We start from the raw sequence: 17759 nt of genomic DNA on the forward strand, positions 1-17759 counted from the left end.
CCTTGTAATTCACACTTGGCCTGGTAAAAACCAGACCCTTGTTCTGTGCTTTGCTTTATACTGAGCATCTGGATCTTCTTGGAGGTGTGGACCAGGGCCGGCCCAAGCAGCTCAACCGTGAAGCAGCCATGTAGCCTGACGGAGAAATGTTTGGCTAGACAAGGCCAAACATTGAGAAGTTTTAATTATTCTCATCAAACGTTATCAAAGATCGCACTTTGAAGCCAAAAATACCTCAGAAATAAACACAGCCAAGCATGAGAGTCAACTCTTTTCAACTTTAAACTCAGTTTCACACAAAAGCAAAGACTCCAGTAAAAACGTTTGGCTGTTGAACTGGACCGTCAGGCTTTATAAATATTTTACATTACACTAAGGCACCAGCTCAACCCGTCAAGGAAACGACGCTTTGGAGCTTACGAGAAATTGTGTGCACCGTAAACAACCCCCAATTTTATAACAAAGATAACCCGAGTAGAGGAGACTGGGGAAAATGAGATCATTTTTCATATTTTAGGATCACTGCGTCGAGGCATGCTTAGTTTGGTCACTGTCTAATATGTCTGCATACATTTCAGGACACCATACATCACTTCCAGCAATCAGCACGAGTGTAAAAGTAGCTCTTTAATCACGTGCGCTTATGCCAGCTGTTGCCATCACTGGTGCCAGAATCAGTCAATTAATAGCTTTCTTTGTGAAATGTGAAAACTGCTTCTCAGCTTGTCTTTGTCTGAAATTAAAATGAGTTTGATGAGCTGAAAAATTCAAGTCTGAAAAAAAAACACAAAACAACTTTTTTCCTATATTTGTCCACTGAGTTCCCAAGAATCTGGAGAGCTGTGATGATCAAGTTTCCTGACTTCTCTGGTGTTTTTTCCACAGATCCAAAGCGCCGATCTCTCTAGAAAGCTCAAAGCTCAGCTGCCTATTTAATTCACCTGGAGGTTATACTGCCACGAGAAACTCTCTGATGACTTTCCTCTGTGTAATGCAGCGCTGAGCACACAGAGGACTGAAGCAGTTTGATGGGAAACTTTTGAGCTGCGCTAATATTTGAGTTCTGAGATATTCCTCTGACTTAGGAAGATTTTCTCAGACAGTAAAAAAGAAATCGCATTCATTCAAACAGCCGCAGTATAACTTTTAAAATTAGTGAAACTTATTTGTACCGACCATTTCAGCAAAGAGGGCTTTAATCCGTAAAACATCATGTAGTAACAAATTATGAAATTGGCCATAAACATATATATGCCATATCAATTAAGAGAAGTTGTGTTTTCCTTTAGATTATTATTGGTTTTGGTTTTTCCTGAGGCATTTCCAGGCTTTGAAAACCAAATGCACAACGAGAGCATAAATTAAAGGTCAACACTAGAAAAGTGACAACGCTCTGAACGCACAATTCCTACAATAAAACCTGGTGGTGGCAGCAGTATGCTGTGGGCATCATGTGCACTCTGAATCTCGTCAGAGTTGGAAATGGATTAAGCTATGAACAAACCGGTTTTCTCAACTTTAAAGGAATGTGCCACTTTTTGTTACGTCATGAAGTAAATTCAGCAAATAAAATACATTAGACATAAAAATGGGCCTAAACTGTATTAAGGTTTGTGATAAGTTACCCTTTTAACCTCATTTTGCATCTTCTAAAATAAGTACATTTCACTGTGAGGACATTGAAAGCGTCAAAAGCACAAACTAAAAAAAACCAACAGCTGACAACATAGAATACCTTTTCATGGCTTTTGAATTTTGTTCACAGTCCTTGCGATCACCTTTCCACTACACAAGAGTGAGGAAAAAGTCCGACAAAAGGAATTTCAGAGCCGTTCATCAGCCGAGCGCACAGAGTAGCAACAGATAAAGAACGGCAATGCAAATGTCAGCCCTCTTCAGGAAACTGGGAGCTTTGTTTAAATGCCAATCAGAGATTGGCTGAGGGGGGGAGAAAAATGGAAATGAAAGCTTTGTGAATTCTCAACAGATGTGAGTCATCTCAGAAGTGAATTTTCAACGTGCACTCAAATATTCACTCTGACGGGTTCCTCTTTGTTTCCCTTTTTTCATCTCATTGACGAGCGTTAGATGGATGAGTGGCTGAGGGCAGCCGTGGGTTTCCCGGCCCTGCAGCGTCTCTCTCTCACGGTCACTCGCCGGGGCCCTGCGACACCCCGGACGTTATTAAAGATATAAACGGCCTTGGTGTGCTACTTTGTAGCATTATCAGTGAGTATTGATTTGACCTATGGGTTGCTTTCATTTGCAAGTATCTCTCCTGCCCGGTCATCATGTACTCACTACTCCCTCTTACTTCGTCCCTCATACTTCATGAATACAAATAAGCCTTCGTCTTCTGTTATCTGTATAAATAATCGGCCACGTCTGCTCATAAGTGGGAGTCTGCTGATGCCCTTGGTGTTTTCTCAGAGGCAGGAGGGGACACTGGCACAGCAACCCCGAATGATCAGACTAGCTCATTTATTTCTGAAAGCAGGACGTTCCATCTGCAGTTTATAATAAAAACTTTTTATAAAGTATGAACTCTGATTCAAGCTTCCACTTAAACTTTTATGGGGAAAAACAAATGTGTCAAAGACAATTCCCAGAAGAAAACAAATTGCTGTATGTTGCTTGGTAACCTCTATGAGCAGTAGGGAAGATGTCGCTGGCAGGAATCGGCAGGTAATTGCTGCTGATTATTTGTGTTTTTTCAGATTGTTGTCACAGGCTCCACGATCTTCCAATTCATTCAAAGTTACTTTCTTGGAATAATATTTCAAGGTCACACAGAACCGGTGAAAATCTGACGGTTCCACGTTGAGGGAGGAATCTGCTCGGCCTATGAAACATCTGTCGTTGTCAAACTCGAAAGTTCAGGTTCAGACATTGTGAGTTTTTGAGCAACTTCTGTCCCCAGCTGCATTTTTCTGCATTGTTTTCGCCCCGATCCTGACGCAGGGGAAAACGGAAAAAAAGCGACTAAATCACACCATCTGCAAAGTGACTAATTTTTGCAATCAAGTGTGCTGCTTGTGATTTGTAATTTCTTTTTTTCTGTTACATCTTGCATGTATTATTAACTACCAACTACAATGTTTGCTTCCGCCAGGTTTGAGAAACATTCTGCTCTGCTGATTAAGTACACCAATAAAAGCTGTTCAAACTCAACAAAAAAAATTTTAAATGGTCAAACACTTTGTTTGGATTTTGTTTGGGCAAATTGGAGTGACTGCTTCTGATTAGACACTTCAATAAATTAGTGAAAATTGTTCTAAATGAGTTACTTTTTAACAAATTCTTATTGCTTGACATTTTGTACATTGGGTTTTCACAAAAAGGGAGAAATCTTAAGTTATCTTAAGAGGATATATTAATTTCAAGATGACGTCGCCAGGATTTATCAGTCTTAAACCGTGTAAGTTCAACCAGCATGTTCCAGCAATTTTATAACTAGATTGGCCACCACACAGTCGAGACTTTAACCTCATTGAGACTCTCTGAGATGTGCTGGAGAAGAGTATGAGAAGTGCAGCTGGTCTGTCCCAAATCTCTTTGTTCGTCTGCGCATTTATTACCATCCAGAGTTGCATTAATTCACCGTCAAATCAGGAGAGAAGCATAGAAAATACCAGGCAGAGAATGAGCAACACATATCATGCAGATTTTATGTTTGTTGTCCCTGAAAGACGAATCATAAACACAGGAGGAGGCAGATCTCTCCCACTTGTGTTTCCTAAAAGCAAGAAGTCTTTGTTGTTTTTCCTTCGCTGCTGATGATCCGACCTGTTGTTTTTGTTGCCTGCTGCGTGTTTGACGTCGACCGTTGGCTGGTAATATTACTGATCCTGTCGACAAGCGCAAAGGAAGTTTAGTGCAGATTAGAAGACAGATTAGTAAAATAGGGCTTAATATAAATTCACATAAAAACTTGCTTTTGACAGATTAGCCATCCATTTTGCACAAGTGGCATTGTTTTGCATGCTATCGACGAGGTCTATTAGTTTGTACATTACTGCTGATGTGAGAAATGCAACATGGCGACAGAGAAGAACTGCAATCTCACTCTGCTCTACTTTTTGAAAAGGGTTTTCTTCATAAACAAGGCCACAATGATTTTTGGTACAAAAAATTTCAAATTGGGTCTCTGTCTCTTTAAAAAAAACCTTTTGCTTTTTAACATTTCAGAATGCCATCACAACCATGTTCCTCTATAAACCCTTTAACGACATTTTTGACCAGCGTTGCACTGAGAAGTAGCTCCAATAATGAGCTCAGTGGCTGTGCAGCTCCACCCGCTGTTTACTAACTGCTGCAGGCTAGTCTGAAGGAACCAAGTGGGGGAATGCTGTGAGTCAGAAGCAGTTAAAATTTCTGAAGAACAGTGGAAATCAAATTTTAGTTCATTCGAAAGCAACAAAGCAGCTACTGCCTTTGTTCGCCAGCTTGGGCAATACACAGGAAACTTTTTTACCTTTCTGTTCGATTGCTCGTCCTGTGAGCCACGTTGGAAAAGGAAGCCCACTGCTGATTGGGTGAGCAACTTTGTGAGAAAACTTCTTTCTGTGAGTGACTAAAATTTCTATTTCTCTGTGTTTGGTATCATCCCTACACATGGGCCCCATTACACCATGAAATATATTGTCATAGTTATGTGCGACTCTCATCTCCTCAGTCAATTCTGTACTAGAAAATGAATCTTTTGATAAAGTTGCACTTTTTTTTCTTAATAACTGTTCTCTTGTTGAACCTTTTCAGCTTTCCGTCTTAATCCAACAAGGTGTCAAACTACGTAACAGTGACGGCCAAAGCAGAGACATACTCATTTTCAGTTAAACTCTAAAATTATTCAAGCAAGTGGACCGCACCGAAGGGCCTCGATGACGTCAAGCAGCTGAAATTGAGCTCTGCCCTGATGTCGGCCTCCATCTTGGCCCCGAGCCTAGAGCCTCTTGCCTTCCCATTCACCAAAGACCTCTCAATGTTATTCACCATCCTCTATCGACAGCGTTTAGATTGCTTTCCATGCTTGATTGATGATGGGGTGAAAAAAGTGCGCTCTATCCACTCTCCTTGCGAGCTCTATCTCCTGCGTGAGGCACTCCATAATTTATTCAGGTCGCTCTACAGAACCCGCGCCCGATCCGACGCTCCTTCACGTGAGAAGTCGGCAGCGTCGTTCTCGCTGGCTCTGCGTTCAGCTGCCGTTCCACGAAGCGGGATTGCACGCCCCATTTTCCCTGTTCCAGTTTGAGGAGGAAGTGGAGGCAGCCAGCAGTTCGGTCAATGCCAAATTATGCTCTCTTGATCGGCTGGCGACCCACCAGCAGAATTATTAGTTTGGTTTCTATGAAAAGGCATCTGTGAGTCGTGGGTTTTATTAATGGAAGCATCGACTTGCTGCACTTGTTCCGCAATGACAACACTCCTGCAAGCAGTCGAATGTACAGGCAATTAATAACCCACTGTCAAGATGATATATACAGTGAAGTGAAGCTATTTTAATTTGGGGTCCTCAGGAATACTCATTAATCTTTAAAAGACAGTGCTTGAGGCAAAGCTGCTTTCTACTTATGTGTTTTTATATTAATTTTTTTGTTTTGTTTTTTGAGCCTTAAATCCTCGAGGTTTTGCTCTCAACAATGCTCCATTTCTGCTGTACACGAGTCTCAAAGTGTAATGCGCAGGTCTGCATGATGCAACTCTGAGCTCACATTTCTGCTTAAGTCTAAGAAGTAAGTAGGACACTCTTATAAACCTGCTGAGAGGTATGGAAGACACAAGAATGTGCTGACAAAAGAGGCTCAAATTCACAGCAAATGTGTTTTCCCTCCTTTTTTTTTTTTTTTTTTTACTTATGAGCCTTGTAGCCAAAAATCCTCTGTGAGGCAAGCTGGGGTTTGACAGTACAGTGTTCAGGTTTTGGTCTAACTGGTCCAAAATAGCAGGATGCCTAAATCTGACTATTAGACCTCATAAAGTCATAGTGTTATAAAAATAAAGCCATAAAATTACAACAATTTTCTTTTGTAATTTTATGGCTTTATTTTGCGCTCATCATTTTATACTTTAATGGGGTGAAGCTAAAATTCGGCAATTTTAGGAGTTTTGGGTTGAACATACAGTTATAAACAGCAATTTTTTTTCATATCTTAAATGCAAAATGTAAATATTTTTGTACAGTTTTGGCTCTGAGTATGTTGTTCTTTACATAAATACTTTTTTTTTACTCTGTATACTCCAGTTAATGATTAATGAACTATTGATCTATTTGACGATTATTTCAATAGTCAATTTGTCAAAATCAATCCAATTAATTGATACAGTTGATACTTCAAAAAACAATTCAGCATCTGCAAAACTATTCCCACCTCTTGAACTTTTCAGTTTGTCACATTGCAACCATGCTGTTGTAGAATATACTTATAATTGGCCAATTAATTGGCTAGCAACTTAAAATGTATGTATTTTAAGAACATAAGAAAATGTATGTATATTTTTATTTTTTTTATGTAAACAAAAGTATGCAAAGTGTTAGATGCATTTTGCTTTGACACCCTGACTCCCAAACAAATCCAGTTCAAAAGTCGCCTCAAGGAAACCTTGGCAGTCCAGTCCTTGCGACTATTGTCACACATTTTACGCAGGTTTTGGGTATTCCTTTTGTCCCACACAAACTCAAGTAAAAGATTACATAATTTGACATGCCTCACTCATCTGTATGCTACTTTTTTGTTTCTTTAAAAAAAATTCCAATGAGGCACGTTGAAGTTTGCGGCTGCAAATTGCATGAAAACTAATTTGAACTGAATGCAAAGTACATTTTGTACATTATATTTCGTTTCAAAAATAACTAGGTGTACAGAAGAGTTGCATATTGCGGAAACTAAAAATTCAAACAAATTTATTGGCAAGAAAATCCTGCTGGTGAAGCGCAGTCAGTAACTCTTTGTGGTTTAAATAGCAGCCCGCTGGTGAAAGCAAGCATAAAAGAGAAGCATATTGTCTCCGTCTTTGTTTTGTGAATTATAAAGCTTTACGGCACTTTGGCAAATGATGTGCAGTTAGCAAACTGCTTAAAAAATAAAATAAAATAAAATAAACAATCTTCCAGTGAAATGGCTTTTTCTTTCATCCTGAAAGATTTAAAGAGACGCACATAGTAAAAGATTATTTAAAGCCGTTTTAATTTATCACATTTTCCGTTTCTAGTGTGTGAGCCTGCTGATCTCTTCCTTCTTGATAGTTCAGTGACAATTATTCAAAGATGCCAAATGTTGATTGGGTAATTACACTGAGTGGAGCAAATTAAAACAAACTTAACTGAAGTAAAAAAAAAAAAAAAAAGAGAGAGAGAGAGAGAGTGAATTTGGTGCTAAGCTGCTATAAAGCAATAAAAGCCATCAATCAGCTTTGTATTTCTTGGCCTCTTTGACTTCCAAAATGCACTTTATTTGTCATCGACTAATTTTATTGTCGAATAAACACAAATAATTTTCAAATAAAAGATACAAATTATGATTTTTTTTTTGTCCAGTGTATTAACTTTCTTCACTGAGACATGTAGCCAGAGCAATATGTAGATGTTATAGCAAAGTCAGTGAGTCTACATACAGTTCTGTTCCTACAGATACAAAAAATAAACACAAAGTTATGTTATTTGCTTGGGTGGTTTTAAATGTATGCATATAAGTAATATCATGTTTATCACTACATATACAAAGGAAGAACAGAGCTAAATGAAGTTTAAAGTATCTACTGCTTTCTGCAGGGACCTTTGTTTTTGTCTTAGTCTCCCACCAAATACCTGAATAAGATAGAAGACACTGTACTTTCCTCACAGTAATTGTTGGTTTCTAAAGAGTATGTCATGTCATTTTCTGCTAAGAAAAAACGAACCTGTATTGTACTCTGAAGTCACATTTAATGTAGTCAGTAGTCAATTTCTTTTTCATACATGCCTGATTTAATAATTCTCTGAATGACTGTAATCCCGCCCCTTCTTGATGTACAATACTACAGTGAAATTTAATCAAAATATAACCTCGGAATAAAAAAAAAATCACAGTCAGCAGATGAACAGCACAGCAAAAGTTCAAAAGAAGCAAATTCATAGCACCAATTAGTCACATCCAATCAGTTTTATGGAATAAGATGTGACAAAGAAAACCCCAAAGGGAATTTGGGAAAATATCTACACACAGTGTTTCGTGGGTTACCAAACATGTCCAAAAATCACTTCAAAATTACAATAAGGTCACTAATTTGCTGATTTGTTCTGATCTCTTTTCAAAGTCTGGACGAGCTTTATTTATTTAACTATTTATTTATTTATCTTTTTTTTTTTTTCACGTCCTCGTGGGAATTTCCAGCAGAAGGGAAGTGAGCGCTTCCTATTCAAAATTCCACACAGACGAAATTGCCTCGATTCAAAAGCTATGATACTCACAGCTTTGAGGAGACTATCGGCTGTCTAAATTATTTCTGTGTTTATTGCACAACGCAAAATAAAATATAAAATAATTGCTGTGCCACAGGAGCCTGAGGGTAAATGAAGTAGGCAGTTGATTGAGTGAATGGCCTTCTATTATCTTCTGTTTATTCAAGGTAAGGTGAAGTTTGTGGGGGGTTTTTTATGCATGGGCAAATTGCATGACCTTTGATTCGTTCTAACTAAAATAAAAGAACTAAAATAATCCTCTTTTTTTTTCTTCAAACTTTAAAATGTCACAAAATCAACTGGAATAAAGCACAAGTCCTCTTGATTTTTTGTTTTTTTTTTTACACATCACCCATAAAAAAAATAAATAAAATCATAACTGTGTTGTTGAAACTAAAGTGTCAAGAACTGCTCCCCAAACAAAGTTGTTGCTTGGCAACGAGAACACCAGCGGGTACACGAGGCCGTCTCTGCAGAGTCCAAATCCACTTCTTATCGATTTGAGCCAAGATACATCATTGTAAGCACTTTTCTCAGTGGTGACCCTGTGAGTGTGTAGTCGCAGTTTGTGCAAATGGGCAGAGATAACCAGGATGGGTTGCACCGCAGGAGAGAGCTGCAACTGAAACCCGAGGGTCAGAAACGAGACGGTACATTTTTAGATCGCGTGTCAGAAGATATTCGTGAACATGGCTTCATGTGGCTTTCTTCAAACAATGATTTCCTTACTGTCATTCTTCCACAAATTTCAGATTTGTGGCATTGTAGTTTAGATTAAAAAAAAGAATTTAGTTACTATGTTTACAATTGTTATTATGTGTCTGTTTCCATTTTTAGTTTTTAATGTTGTAAGAGGATGTACCTGCATTCTGCCAGTTTTGTGATTGAACACATTTTGTCTTACTCGTTCATTTAAAATGTTTCAAATGTTTGCTCATTGCCCTCAGGTAGAACAGTAAAAGCGGCACCATATATATATATATATATATATATATATATATATATATATATATATATATATATATATATATATATATATATATATATATATATATATATATATATATATATATATATATATATATATGTATATGTATATATATTATTGAGCTATCCAGTCAGCTACAATGTCTGAATGGCGAACCAACCAGACATTGTCGTAGTGGATAAACATCAGAGGAAAGCCCTTGTGGTTGATGTAGCAATACCAAGCGATTGCAACATCAGGAAAAAGGAGCACGAGAAACTGGAGAAATACCAGGGCCTCAGGGAAGAACTGGAGAGGGCCTGGAAGGTGAAGACCACAGTGGTGCCTGTGGTCATCGGGGCCCTCGGGGCAGTAACCCCAAACTGGAGCAGTGGCTACAACAGATCCCAGGAACAACATCAGACATCTCAGTCCAGAAATGTGCAGTCCTTGGCACAGCCAAGATACTGCGCAGAACCCTCAAGCTCCCAGGCCTCTGGTAGAGGACCCGAGCTCAGAAGATAAGAACCACCCGCGGTGGGTGAGAAGGGAATTATTATTATTATTATATATATATATATATATATATATATATATATATATATATATATATATATATATATATATATATATATATATATATATATATATATATATATATATTTTTTTTTTTTTTAACATAAACTTTCACTTCGTCATGAAAGTATAATATGAGACTGAAAATCTGTGAAAAAAATCAAGCTCCTCTGCCGTCTCCCTGCAAACTAGAAATAACCAATCAGTGCCAGGAAGCCTGTCTTAGCGCTGTCAATCAAGACCGTGTGCATGCCACTCAACCCAGCCTTTCTCTCCCTGTCTTGCTCTCTGCTATTGCTACAGCTTCTCACCGTCAGCAGAGCCTGTCGCGAATGCTAAGGCTGGGTGTAGTCAGAAACCGGGCTCAAGTGCTGACAATGGACAAATTTCATTCATCGCAGTGAGCGGAGAATTTTAAGCAAATGCATCGAGTCTATCTTTTATCGACAACATTTGAATTAAAAGGCCTTATTTCACACACCTTCCAATCACTCTTTGCAGAAATCCCCCCACATGTACTTTTCGCTGTCAAGCACAAGAGAACTATTTGACTGTTCATCCATGAGCGGGGAGACGGCGGTTCGAGGCTCGGCTGGTGACAGCCAGATTTATTTTCCTTCCCAGAGCCGGAGCTCAGTTAGCGCTCAGCTCAGCTCAACCCCCCCCGGTGCTCGAGCCAATCTATCAAGTCCATCAGTGTTTCATGTAGCCTGGAGGACACTGGCTCAGAGCCCGAATGAGCTCACTTTTCCTCCTCTTCGTCTTTCTGCTTCTGCCACTTTGGAAAGCTGTAGAAGCCTGTTTCTTCTCAGACAGGATATGCATATATTGTACTGCAAGGTTTCATTTCGGTTGAAAAATTTCATACTTTAAAGCTGCAGTGTGCAGTAAGTGAATGCTAACTAACTACTGTTAGAAATGATAAGGTTTGACAATCAAGCTACTACTTTTGTCTGGCCATTTTTGTCAGCTAATGAAAATGTTGCCTCTGCCTCTTTGAGGCTGGATTGCAGTTCTATGGGGCACTGCAGCCCTGTGACAGTGATGCGTCTCTTGTCATTTGCAAATGCAGGTGGTGACACAGCCCGAAAATCCTGAAGGAATCTCCGTTTACTCCAGAAAGCCCCACACCACCTCCATCAATCATCATTTCGTCACGAAAGTAATAGAATAAAATGGCCGACGGGCGATTAAGATTGATTAATAGGAAGCTTGAACGAGAATCAGCAAGCAAGAAGCCAGGCACCGCCAGTCGTCTCCAGGCCAAAGAGGACTTTGCATCAGATAACGCAGAGATGTTTGAGATTCATATCCTCCTCTGGGAATGATGCGACTCAGCTGAATGAGAAGACATCACAAGGAAGGAAGGAAAACACTTTGTCCTGCTTGGCTGAATTCACCGAATGACAGATTAACTGAGGCTTCGTTCAGAAGTATTTAGAGGGACCTGAACAAGAACTTCATTTTGTTTTTTCATCACAAGCATTCAGGACATTTTTTTTTCAACAAAAAAAAACCTCTATATAGTTCTGTTCTTGACATTTAGCAAAAGAGAAATAAGTTACACTTTATATTATGTTTTAATTAAACTGGAATGTTAAGTGAATGAAGGTATTTTGCAGACCATAGACCAGTTTTTCTAAAAAATAGTTAAAGTTGAGAAGCATGTCCTTTTGGAAGATAAATTGTAAGGTTAAATTGTACATATATTTCTAAAGCCTTAAAAAGACAACCATCTATTCAGAAACCTGGCCTGCACTAAAATGAAAATATAAACGATCGCCTGCATAAAAAACACTTGTTACGTTTAAAGCAAAGAAATAAGCTGAAAACTTAGCTTTGGCAATTTCAATTATTCACCTGTTTGTACTGTAAGATCATCGTCCCAAAAATGTATCGACATGTATTTTCAAGCCACAGACATTATGCCTATGTAACAGACGATTAGAAACAACATGAGCAAAAAGAAATTTGTCCAAAAGGAGACGAAAATGTTAAAAACCAGGCGCCCCCAAACCGCCGCCTGGTTTGGTTGGTCGTTTTTACCTTTCCACAATCAGACAAGAGTTGAAGTGAAAGTGAGTGGTGTGAAGAACTTATTTCTTAAATTATTTTTCAACCGTCAAACATTATTTGTCTGGGATTTCTGCATGGCTTCCGGCGTTGGTGGATGTCATTTTACCCAGAAGGCCTGGATGGTATACACTGTGACAGCCAATCTCTGACGGCGTCTACCCAGCAGGCACCTCTTTATCCGCACACTGAATGTCTTCCTTTTTATTTATTCATTCATTTCCATGTGGCCAAGCACTGTCACTTTGATGAATTGGACCTGGAGCCAGCCAATTGTTTTCACTCAACGGGACAAGCCTCCACGTTCTCCAGACTTAAACATCCACCCCACTAGGAGGGGCTCTGCCGTTCCCGGGCTTTAAAGAAGCCAGCGTGAGGGCGGCCATCATCCTCGCTACCTGACTTCCCCTTCAGCTTTTCTAATTGCAAATGTTTTCGGGACGACTGAAGCTGTTCTTTTCGATTTCATCTGCGCCTTTCAGAATACGTCAGGCCAGAAGATCACAGAGACAAGTCCCGCTTTTCACAGCAGTGGTGAGCGGATGTGGCCATACAGCGACCTTGTTCATTTGAGATGGTTGGAGATTGGAGCTCCTGACTCCTAACCAGTCTGTGAAGTCGCAAAAAAAGGTTTTTAAGTAAAAACCTGCACAACCACTGAAGGAAATAAAAACCTTTCAATTGCTGTACAAAAGGTTTCTTTTTTATTATTATTATGTTTTTTTTAATGATGATTTACTTTGCAGAAGTTTCCCCACCTCCACCTTTTCATGTTTTGTCGCGGTGAAGCCGCACATATTAATGCAGTTACACTGCAAAAACACAAAGAAATCCTATCAAGTATTGTCGGTCTAGTTTCTAGAGCAAATGTCATAATGTGCTTGAAGTAAGACTAAACTGACTCACAGGCATATATTCACCTCATCTATTCTCCCTGGCCTTCAACGCTAGTTAAAGAGAAAAGATAAAGGATGGAAGAAAACTGCTGCAGCTGAAATTCAGTATTGTTTGGTTTTTATTCACACTACTAGCTTTTGGTATCTGCCAACTTTATATTTGTCCAATTAATATTTGTACGAAATTTTACTCCCATCTCATCATTTATTTACCTGTGATGTTGAGTTCGTTGTGAAGCACTTTGGCGATCTGACTTGATTTAAGTCAATAATTCTGTAATTCTGATGATAAAACACTAGATCTACTAGATCTTCTAAAATGGGAAAAATGTCTTGTTGTAAGTGAAGTAATCTGTCAACAAAAGTTATTGACTTCAAACAAGCTCCTATAATTTGACAGCAAGTTACTAGTAAGTGAGTTTTGTCTTATTTCAAGCCTGCTAACGCATTTGCACTGGGAAGTAGTTTTTGAGTTTTTGCATTGTACATCAATTTTTGGGCGACAGGCCAAAACAAAGAACGTTGTCACATTTTTGTGAAGTGGAAGAAAAATGTTACGTGGCTTACAAAAAGTACAGATAATGATCAGAGAAGTGCAGAACATCAAAATCCCTGGACTAATACAGCCATTTTGTCAATGTTTAGTGGAAAACGGTAAACATGCAGGATCCTGAAGAACAAGAGCACACTCGACAGATCAGTGATGAAAGTGAGCAGCGGGGATTTGAAGGAAAAATTGTCAGAGGCTGAAAAAGCATGCTGGGGAGAAACAACGCTCAGAAGTTTTAGTTTTTAGCTGCAATTGCAGTGGAAGGAAATTCAACAAGTACTGACCCAAACACACTGAATGCAAATAAGTGCCACACTTCATATTTTTATTTAAGATATTCTGAAAACGATTATTTTTTTCCCTCTGGCTTCACTGTTTTGCTGCTTTGCAAAATCAAATCTAAACAAAAGGTATAGTGTGGTTTTGGGGTGTAATGTAAAATAATGTGAAAAATTTCAAGAGTGATAAAAATGTTCTCTTTTCAAATTCTTACACTGTGAAAAAAAAATTAGTGCACATTCTAACACGTGTTTTAAATTCTTTGGTTTGTGATCGTAACAATAAAAAAAAAGGTACATATTTTCCTGGACTATCTAATCAAGCACCATATATCCTGGATCCTTTTCAAATTGGTGAGATAAATCATATCTGCATCTGCTTAAGTACAGGCTGGCGTCTGAATCTGTCATTGGGTGAGAGGTGGACTTCACCCTGGACAGGAATCATACAAATGTTCAAGTCTTGGAACGTCACGTTTTATTTCAACAATAAACATCTCGCCAGATAGAATGAAAACCCAGCAGATGTGGAAACTAAACCTCACTTGAAATTGTCCAATAGGCTGGAGGTGCAAGACCAGTTCAGTGACTTTGAATGGGCAGCAATCAAGCAAGTTAAGAGGGTGGAAAAACATTTTCCAGTGTTTTTCAAAATGTGACAGTGACATTGTCTGGAGGGGCGCGACAAATTTGGCAGCCGATGCAGAGAACACACATCTGGTTGAGTTGACATGTGATAATATTTAGTGAACAGTTGGATCAGTGTTATCTCGAAGCTGTAAAAAAATATATAATTATTTTTTTTTCCCCCATTTTGACTCATAACTGTTCCTAAGTTTAACATGACGTTTTCATTCCTCGCATTAGGTGAGGCGTTTCCATGTTTTCTAATTCCGCACTCCTGCGAGTCGACTCCTTCCTCCTGTCACTGTTCCCGACTCTAACAACGCAATGCTTTGTTTCAGGCGATAATTGGCTCCTACTTCCCACTGTCATCCTCGCAGATGCTGAGTACATTGCCACTAAACACCGACTCGCTGCAAACTGCCATCATTATCAGCCCGCTGACAAAGCCTTCTTGACAGCACAAAAATACGGCGGCGGCGCCGAGGAAAACAACACATGCCTGTGAAATATTTCAGAAATGATAAAAAAAAAAGTGAAAAAAAAAAAATCCCAAAGAATATTTTATCCCCACCTCACCCCGCCCCCCCAACTTACCCCACCAGAATATTTTATCATAAATTTCCACCCCACTGGATCCGCGCACAACAAAGTTATTTCCTCTTCTAGAGATCTATGCATGGACCGCCGTGCCATTGGGAATGCACAGTCTTCTCTCACCTGTCTCAGGTGATGGAGGGGAAAGAAGAAAACAAATTATCACTTTTTTTTTTCTTTTCTTTTTTTCTTTTTTTTTTTTTTTTTCAGCCTTCCTAGGCGTATCGTCAGTGTTTCAGTAACCATGGTGAAGTCTGGAAGGGTTGTCAGGAACTGCGGCTGCAATCACCTTCCCCTGGCGGTGGCATTGGATTGGAGACTCGCAAGACTTACCTTGGCAGAATGAACAAGGAGTGCAGAAGGCCCAAGGATGCCTCACTGTGTCAGCTAATTCTTTTTGCTGCAGTGATACAATGATGTTTGGCCTGTCGGGCTCCTTTTCCTGCTCCTCCCAAATCAGTAAAAGCGAAAAAAAAAAAAAAATTGGCTATGTTGCTTTGTTGAGGATCCAACTAGCAAATAGCAGGTAACATAAATTATGCTGCGGTCCTGGATGAGATATGATAGTTTTGCTTTCATTCGCAAGAAGATAGATTTCAAAGTCAGGCATGTATTTACAAGCCATAGACATGATGCCTATGCAACAGATGATTGGAAACAGGATGTGCTTAAAGAAATCTGTTCAGAAGGGGAAGTAAATGTTAGACGCATGAGTTTATTCTAAGTTTCTTCAAGTCTGAAGTGGCGGCATCAAATCTCTGTGGATGACTTTGCTAAAGTACGACAAGTGAAATAACCAAATTGGTTCTCCTCCAAACATTCACTTTTTTTAAAAAAAAATAAATAAAACAATAAATATGACAACTGTAATGTAATGTGACTTTGGTCTTTTCTCATTCTAGGGTGGAAAGCATATTTTCTTTTCATCTCCAAAGTGAAATATTTTAACACATGACAATAGAAGCAGGAAAAGTGGTTGTCATGCCAAAAAAAAAAAGAGTCTCAACAATACATCCCAAAAATCACATTACAGAATTTTCAGCAGCACAAAGGCCATTTTCTCAACATTATGCAGCTTCAGAATGCAAAAAATTAAGCTTTGAGTTTTACTTCAGGTTCACTGACAGTAGAGGGAGGCTTACAGGGAGCTAAATGTGTGTGTGTTTTACTCTCTTATACTCCCACCTGCTTGAGAGGCAAGGTGCTACAGGCATTGCTGGAATGTAAAGCCAGGCTGTTCCTTGCAGATATACAAACTTATGCTTTCATGCCCAGCCTCATCAAAATGGCCCCGTTATAGGCTGCTATCTCCTGGGACTCGCTTCTGCAGTACAGAAGGATTAAACGCTTTTTATGAAGCATTTTTCCTCAGCCAAAGGTGTCTGCGGGAGCAGCGAATGTATAATTTTGCAGAACAACGGTGGACTTGACTGCGTGTGGCGCTTTGGCACAGGATGAAATACCTGCATCCATTGTGGTGAATTCATTTACCGCCATAAAGAGATGGTTATTTTTCTGCAGGCTGAAATAAATAAAAAATAAATAATAATAAAAAAAGACATTTTTCCCTATTGTATTGAAAATCTAGTACATTTTTCCTGTTCTCCTGTTCTTTGTCCTCTGGGCTGCATTGGTAAAAAGTTACATGTGGTTGTTAGTTCACAATCTGTGACAATTAACTATCCCTTTGTCCCCCTGTGTGATGAATTGCATATTTAAGCGGGCCATTTGTCAGAGGCTTATCTTCAGGAAAGGTTGAATTATTCATCATCAGACAGTGCTGGAAAGGAGTGGAAGACAAACAAAGATTACGTCTTCAGATATGCTATCTCGCGCCAGGGTGTGTTTGCATGTGGCCCACCCTATGGACATTCGTGAATGCTTGGTGTCTAATCACAGTGTTCTCAGGGGATCTACAGACATTCCTGAGAGATATGTTCAGTCCAACAACCACAACGCCATGTTTCACAAAGACAAGTTAAAGGAGAATTTATGTATATATATAAAAAGAAAACTTTTAGCACATTTTGGAAATAAACCAAACCATTTAAAAGGGGGTGTATAAATATAAAAGTTTCCTTTTTAAGCCTCTGTCTGGTCACGTGGTTAGGAAGCCAGGCAGCGAGAGTCAAGGTTATGACCCCGGCCCGTCAATGAAAGAGACGGTTTGGACTTCCTGTTTCTTCCTCTGCTCTTTCCGCTCTTCATCAATGCTGCCTATAAGCTCTTCTGAGCTCCACGGCCGTAGGTCAGGGATTATTTGAACTTTATACACGTGAATCAGCGTTCAGTAAAAATGACCGATTGTTACCATGGTTACACATCTAAACAACTGTTCAAAGACTTAAAAGAAAAATAAATAAATAAATAAAAGCAAGAATTGTTCCAATTGCACAACATCCAAAGCATAAGAGGACAGTTCTCATAAAAGCAATGTGAAAGAAGTATTGGCTTTTAAAAATCTGTGTTCATGTTTAAACAAAGTTATGACAAAGTGTGCTTATATCTTTCTCCAATATTTAATGAATAAATCATTATTGTTATATTTGTACAACTGTTTAGCAGCTTTTGGAATTTCTCCATCCATGGATGTTTGAAGACATGTCCGTCATTTAAATGTCCGTCTCCAGATCTGTGACGTGGGCAGAAAAATACTCAGAAAGAATCGTGGTTGTAGTTACGGCAGGGCTGGTTCGACAAAATGCCACTCTAGAGGGACTGCGCACAAATGCAGACCACACTTTTCAGATTTTACTCC

This window comes from Poeciliopsis prolifica, unplaced genomic scaffold (genome assembly GCF_027474105.1).
Source record: "Poeciliopsis prolifica strain line A6 unplaced genomic scaffold, Auburn_PproV2 SCAFFOLD031, whole genome shotgun sequence".
NCBI lineage: Eukaryota > Metazoa > Chordata > Actinopteri > Cyprinodontiformes > Poeciliidae > Poeciliopsis > Poeciliopsis prolifica.